The 5878-nt window shown below is 50.1% G+C and overlaps 1 protein-coding gene across 3 annotated transcripts in view; it reads right to left on the bottom strand.

Annotated features, from left to right (window-relative positions):
- Positions 1 to 5878, bottom strand: part of LOC113207811 (galectin-9) — a 13580-nt gene that overhangs the window by 6355 nt on the left and 1347 nt on the right. The gene's annotated exons all lie outside the window — the stretch shown is intronic.

Genomic DNA, 5878 nt, shown 5'->3' with positions numbered 1-5878 from the left:
TAGGACACTAACCCCTGTCCGATTTATTTACAAGGTGGCCTTGGTTGTAAGTGGTCAAGAACTTGCGGTCCACAAGTTCGCATCAGATATAAAAATAAACTTTACATCCACACTTGCCAAAAATAACCCACCAGTAGCAAAATCAGGGCACACACAATACAGTCTGTTACATGTGTGTATGATTACTGTTAAAGTTTTTGTTCTGAAGTGATAGATTTAACTGCTTCCCGATAAAAACAGAACAAACGACAACAAAGATGAGAAGAGTAGTTTTAGTGAGGTTAAGAGTTGGGAAGCGCACAAAACGGCACAAGTACACATATCGTTGAACCAGTTCTTTTCAAAATTAAAAATAGTAAAAGCACCAATAACATTTCTCATTATGTGCGAAGAATTTCGCGAGAAATCAAAACAGTGACCTAGGTCAAACCGACAAGGTTAGGGGCCTGCTCCGTACTTCAGCTAATAGTGGCCAGAGAAGGTAATTCTCGCGAGGATGCGAGACCCAGAAACCTTAAAAACAAAGCACATACCTGATTGACGAGGAAATAGTAACTCTGCAGCAAATATCTCCAATAAATCTTCTCAAAATTACTCCATCAGCGGCATGGAGTCTCCCTCGGCAGACGAGACGACAACAACAAACAAACTGTGGCCTAAAATGGCGGCGGGCCGGCGGGCGGCGGGCCACGCAGGCCCCTGTTCCACCAACATTACGAGACAAAAACTAAAGTATTTCATGTTGTACATTTCCAGCATATTTTGGCTGCGTATTGTATAGAAACGCTTGCTTATTCATAACATGCTTGTGTTTTTGTGATATTAATAATGTATAATGGTACTGGGTCGTATAAAGTGATAGCGTTTTGGTTTTCGGGTTGGTACGCCTTAGTGATCGCCTCCAGCCCCGCTCCGCAAATTGGTCACGAGAGCCCCGCTTGTGGTATTCCTCTGGTTATGCGGTTCTCTGTGCGTCAAGGCCCGCGCGCGCGCCCGGCCCAAAGTAGTCGGGGCTAAAATCTCAGAAAAGCTCTCCGTTTCAATGCAAGAAGCATTTTATGTAACAATTGAGTTAACACCGGTTCCCCCCTATTTCGACCCCGCTGAATCCGAAAATGCCGTTTGCCAACTCGAAATTTCAACCGGAAGTGAGATATTCAAGATGGCGTCCAAAATAGCGCCAAATTTAAGTGGTTTTCTGCTTTTGGTCATATTTGAGCGTTCCAAGTGTCCAGCCCTATGTTTTTTGGGGCGTAGATCACGATTATACACTTAAAAAGTAATTTCGTGCAATAAAAGTTCATTAAATGCTTAATTTTAACCAAAATGCACCGAAATTCAAATTTATGGGTCTTGATGCGTTTCACATCGATTCCTATGTTTTCGGGGGTGCTGAACACGATTGTGCATTTTAAAAATAATTTGGACCATAAAATTGGAATAAAATGACCATATTTAACCAAAATACACAAAAATTTACAAATGCTGAAGGCTGTTTTTTATAAGTTACATTCTGTTTCTGGGATTCTGGTGGCCAAATTTCTCCTTTGATATCAATATTTTATCGATTTAACCTTTATCTGCCACACCCCCTTCAGGATTCATTCGTTTTTAATCCTCTTTTCGGTGTTTAAAGCTTCAATCTTGTCAGACAAAGCCTCGTACACATCGACGGATAGGACAAACATTCTGAGATCGAGTAACGAACTTGTGTTCGCACATCGACGTACAAGTACTTATTAGTGTGTTTCTTCTACCTAGATGCAAATATGTCATATTAAATAAGGAAATGCTCCGGGGGACCTTCGAACCATGGTGGGTTAGATTCGAACCAAGTGGACCCCCGCTCACTGGAAAAACGAATGTGACATAAAACGCGTGCGGGCGGGCTTTCCTACCGTCGCTCGCCATGACGCCCTTACGGCCCTTACGCACGTAAGAATCTGGTACAGTATAAGCATTAAAAAATGACGGTGCGGATCACCCAATACGGGAGGACGTACAGGTAGATCAAGAGTTAAACTGCACAATGGTCCTATCGGAAATACAATTAAAATTTCGCCTAGAAAATATTCAACAACTCAAATTGACAAAATAATGCATCAACTGGTAGCGTGTGACACGTACACTTGTCTTTATTCAAGTGCTGACACAAACAGTGTAAAAGAGCCCCTACAACTAAGGCCGGCCTTCTCAAATTAGATGTACCCCATCACGGCACTGGTTTTCCATTTTCCCCCCGGCTTGAGATTAATTTCCCACCCACAACGCTGCTGATATATATGGTAGTAGTGTCCTGTTGTATTGTTAGCCTCACCCTCAGGCTGTTTCCAAAAGTAAAGAAAGAAGGCCCGAACGGCCCGAACGGCCCGAACGCCTCTTAAACGTGTACATTTCAGTTCTTCAGAAGCTTCCAAGAGACCAGGAATATTGCGATTAAAAACTGGTCAACGCCATGGGCCTATAATAGCCCACCTCCGTGACCTGAGTCAACTCCAATTAATTAAGGAGTCGTTAAAGAGCGTCGAAATGCACTACAAGGTACATTGGTGACGCTTTTAAAGATCATCGAAGCGTTTAGTGCCCATGAAGCAAATTTAATGTATCACCAATGTTTTACCCCTTATGTGAATTTCTACGGGCGCGCATTTAACGCGTGCGTGTATTCAACTTGCAGTAGCACAGCTAGTTTAGCAGTGCATTCAAGCTGTGTACCAATCGTACGGGGCTCTTTACCAGCATGATCATGATCAGTTGTTTAACACAAATAAAACGTCACAGAGAGGAGAATGTGGAAAATAAAGGTTAAATCGATAAAATATTGATATCAAAGGAGAAATTTGGCCACCAGAATCCCAGAAACAGAATGTAACTTAACAAAAAACAGCCTTCAGCATTTGTAAATTTTTGTGTATTTTGGTTAAATATGGTCATTTTATTCCAATTTTATGGTCCAAATTAATTTTAAAATGCACAATCGTGTTCAGCACCCCCGAAAACATAGGAATCGATGTGAAACGCATCAAGACCCATAAATTTGAATTTCGGTGCATTTTGGTTAAAATTAAGCATTTAATGAACTTTTATTGCACGAAATTACTTTTTAAGTGTAAAATCGTGATCTACGCCCCAAAAAACATAGGGCAGGACACTTGGAACGCTCAAATATGACCAAAAGCAGAAAACCACTTAAATTTGGCGCTATTTTGGACGCCATCTTGAATATCTCACTTCCGGTTGAAATTTCGAGTTGGCAAATGTCATTTTTGGATTCAGCGGGGTCGAAATAGGGGGGAACCGGTGTTAACTCAATTGTTACATGAAATGCTTCTTGCATTTGGATTTTCTCAAAACAAGACCCGACTAAAGCACGGAGACGCGCTCGACGACGGGGCGGGGCCGGGCGGGACGTCCCGCTTAAGTATGTAGAATTTAACTCGCCGGCTCCGCTGCGCTGCTAACCACATCGTTGGCACGGCCCCTAAGACGACGGGTCGTAAAGGGAGCCCTCCTCTCGGGCACTGGGGGGCCTGGTGGTGGTCACCAAAGCTTTCCCCTCTCTCTCTGTCTCTCGCTCTCGGGGTCGGGGAGGCGAATAATCGCCGGCGGTGCCCGGCCCGCTGGCCCGCGAGCACCCGCGAGCGAGAGCACGTTAGGGCGCTGACGTCATGCAGCAGAGTCTGCCAAAGTCTCGTCGCGACCGAGCCGTCCTCCCTCACCGCGCGGCCGCGGCGGGCCTTCCCCGACACCCAGATACTACTACCCGCCCCACGGAACCGTATGGCCAGGCCGCACACGGCTCCACGACAGCAAACTCTGGCCGAACACGAAGGGTCACACGTCGATCCACCCGCCCAAGGGATCGAACCCGTGGCGACGTCATCGTGCACGGCGCGGTGCAGGCCGCACCTCACGGGCATGAGCCACGTGGGAGCGGTATTTCTGGGTGGCCTTGTCGCGTCGCCCGCCGAACATCAAAACGCACGCGCGCGAACGCCACGCGTGACGGTAGTGCCCGAGCAGGCGGGGAAAGCCCGGCGGGGGTGGCGGCGCGATAGTGGCAGTGGTGGCGCCCCCGCGGGCCTGTCCGTGCCGGGCCGGGGTGTGAAGCATTAGGGAGGAGGTGCCGATCAGCAGGTGCGACACGGACCCACTACTTATCTGGCCGCACATCCTCGTCGCCGTGGTGCTCGCCGTGCTCTCTCGGCGGGAAACACAATACGTTACTATTGGCGCGGCGCCCATAAGGCGACCAGCCGACCTGCCGAAGCTCAAGCTCAACCCCACCCCGCAGGATGACGGTCAATTTCACGGCGTACTTTACAGTGAACCCCCGCTGCACAGTATGGGACTGGCCAGGGCGGTGCGGCGGAAAGTCACCCCCCCCCTTCCCTTTTCACAAAGGTATCATTTTGATCCCCTCTCGTGTCCGCGTTGAATATCGGCCAACTCCCGACAAGACAGACAGACCGGCCGGACTCCCCAGTGTGACGATCTTTCTCCCCCCTCCACTGTTGTCACAGGTGTTCACAAATTCACCTACCCTACCCCTTAAAAAAAGGGTGACGCAATTTGTGAACCGCCCCTTATAGGTATGCACCACGTGCCGTGACTTAGTGCTGGAGGTTTTGTAACTTGTGGTCACATTCAGGGTAGGCTTTGAACGGTGTACAGGGGAGACGGGGGGGGGGGGGGCTGTGTTCCTGCCCCACCTTGTCCCCGAGGGCACATAGCTGCACCCTGCAGGCGCGCACACCACCAGGCCGGCACGCGCTGGCTCACCCGGTAGATAACGCCGCACTGAGGAAACTTGCGCCATGATTCTGCCAATAAGAATGATCTTCCGTCAGTCATGAATCGACCTCTTCATTGCCAGTTCCGTGTGTGTACTTGGGTCGTCCTGGCAGCTGGCCCACCCCTCTACACTACTTCCGTCGTGATACGGGAGCCCCGGGGGGTACCTCGCGCCGACGACGGCGCCGACCTCGCGGATCGAACCCCGCGCCCGGCTGCTGGCCGGCTATAGTTGCTTAGGGCCAAAGCCAACAGCGTAGAGAATCGATATTCTCTGTCTGTGAGAGAGATAAAAGAGTTGGGTTGATGAAGTAAGGCAAAGGGGTGGTGCGGTGGGGGCGGGGGAGCGGGACGGGCTTAAATGGCAACGCAATCCTGGAAATCAATACCTACGCCTTTATTGTGCGGCACACGCAAAGGTCAAGGAAGACCGGCCTCAACTAACTGTGCACTGCTGTCCTACACCTGACCGCCGCCCTCCAGCCTCGGGGTAGGCAACTGCGGAGGTACAGCGCGCCCGCGTGCCGTTGGTTGCCTACCCGACGCCCCGACCCCGAAAGAGCCGGCTTCGGCCACGGCAGACAGCTTTGGTAAGTCCGAGCCGACAACAGTTGAAGTCGAACCCTGACATACCTCCCCAACACCTTGACGGAACGAGCCTGATCTGATTGACATCATCTGCGATCCTACTTTTGACTCCCTTTGCTGAAAAAGGACATTGAGGGATTTGAGATGTAAATTGGGGGAGGGAGTTTACGAGGGCAGGGGCACCTCAGCATGAGCGGCAAGAGGCACCCCAACCCCCCAACCCCTGCACTCACACACACACACGTCCGCACACAAACACACCTGTTAGCGCCGTAAGAGCAGACGACAGTCGCCGGCGGCGGAGCTACCGCTGCTGTCAGTCATCCGCGCCTCGCCGATGCGGCAGGAACAACAACAACAACAACACTGACAGCCACGAGACCTCACACGAAACAACTTGAGAGTCTTCCTCACACACGGGCGCGCGTACGTTAAGAAACAATATCCAACAGTCCGGGTAGTTGTGTCAGGTACGGGCACGCAGAGTGGCGCTCTG

Source organism: Frankliniella occidentalis, unplaced genomic scaffold, assembly GCF_000697945.3.
Source record: "Frankliniella occidentalis isolate FOCC.00 unplaced genomic scaffold, Focc_3.1 Scaffold8, whole genome shotgun sequence".
Taxonomy (NCBI): domain Eukaryota; kingdom Metazoa; phylum Arthropoda; class Insecta; order Thysanoptera; family Thripidae; genus Frankliniella; species Frankliniella occidentalis.
This window is presented reverse-complemented; position numbering and strand designations above follow the sequence as displayed.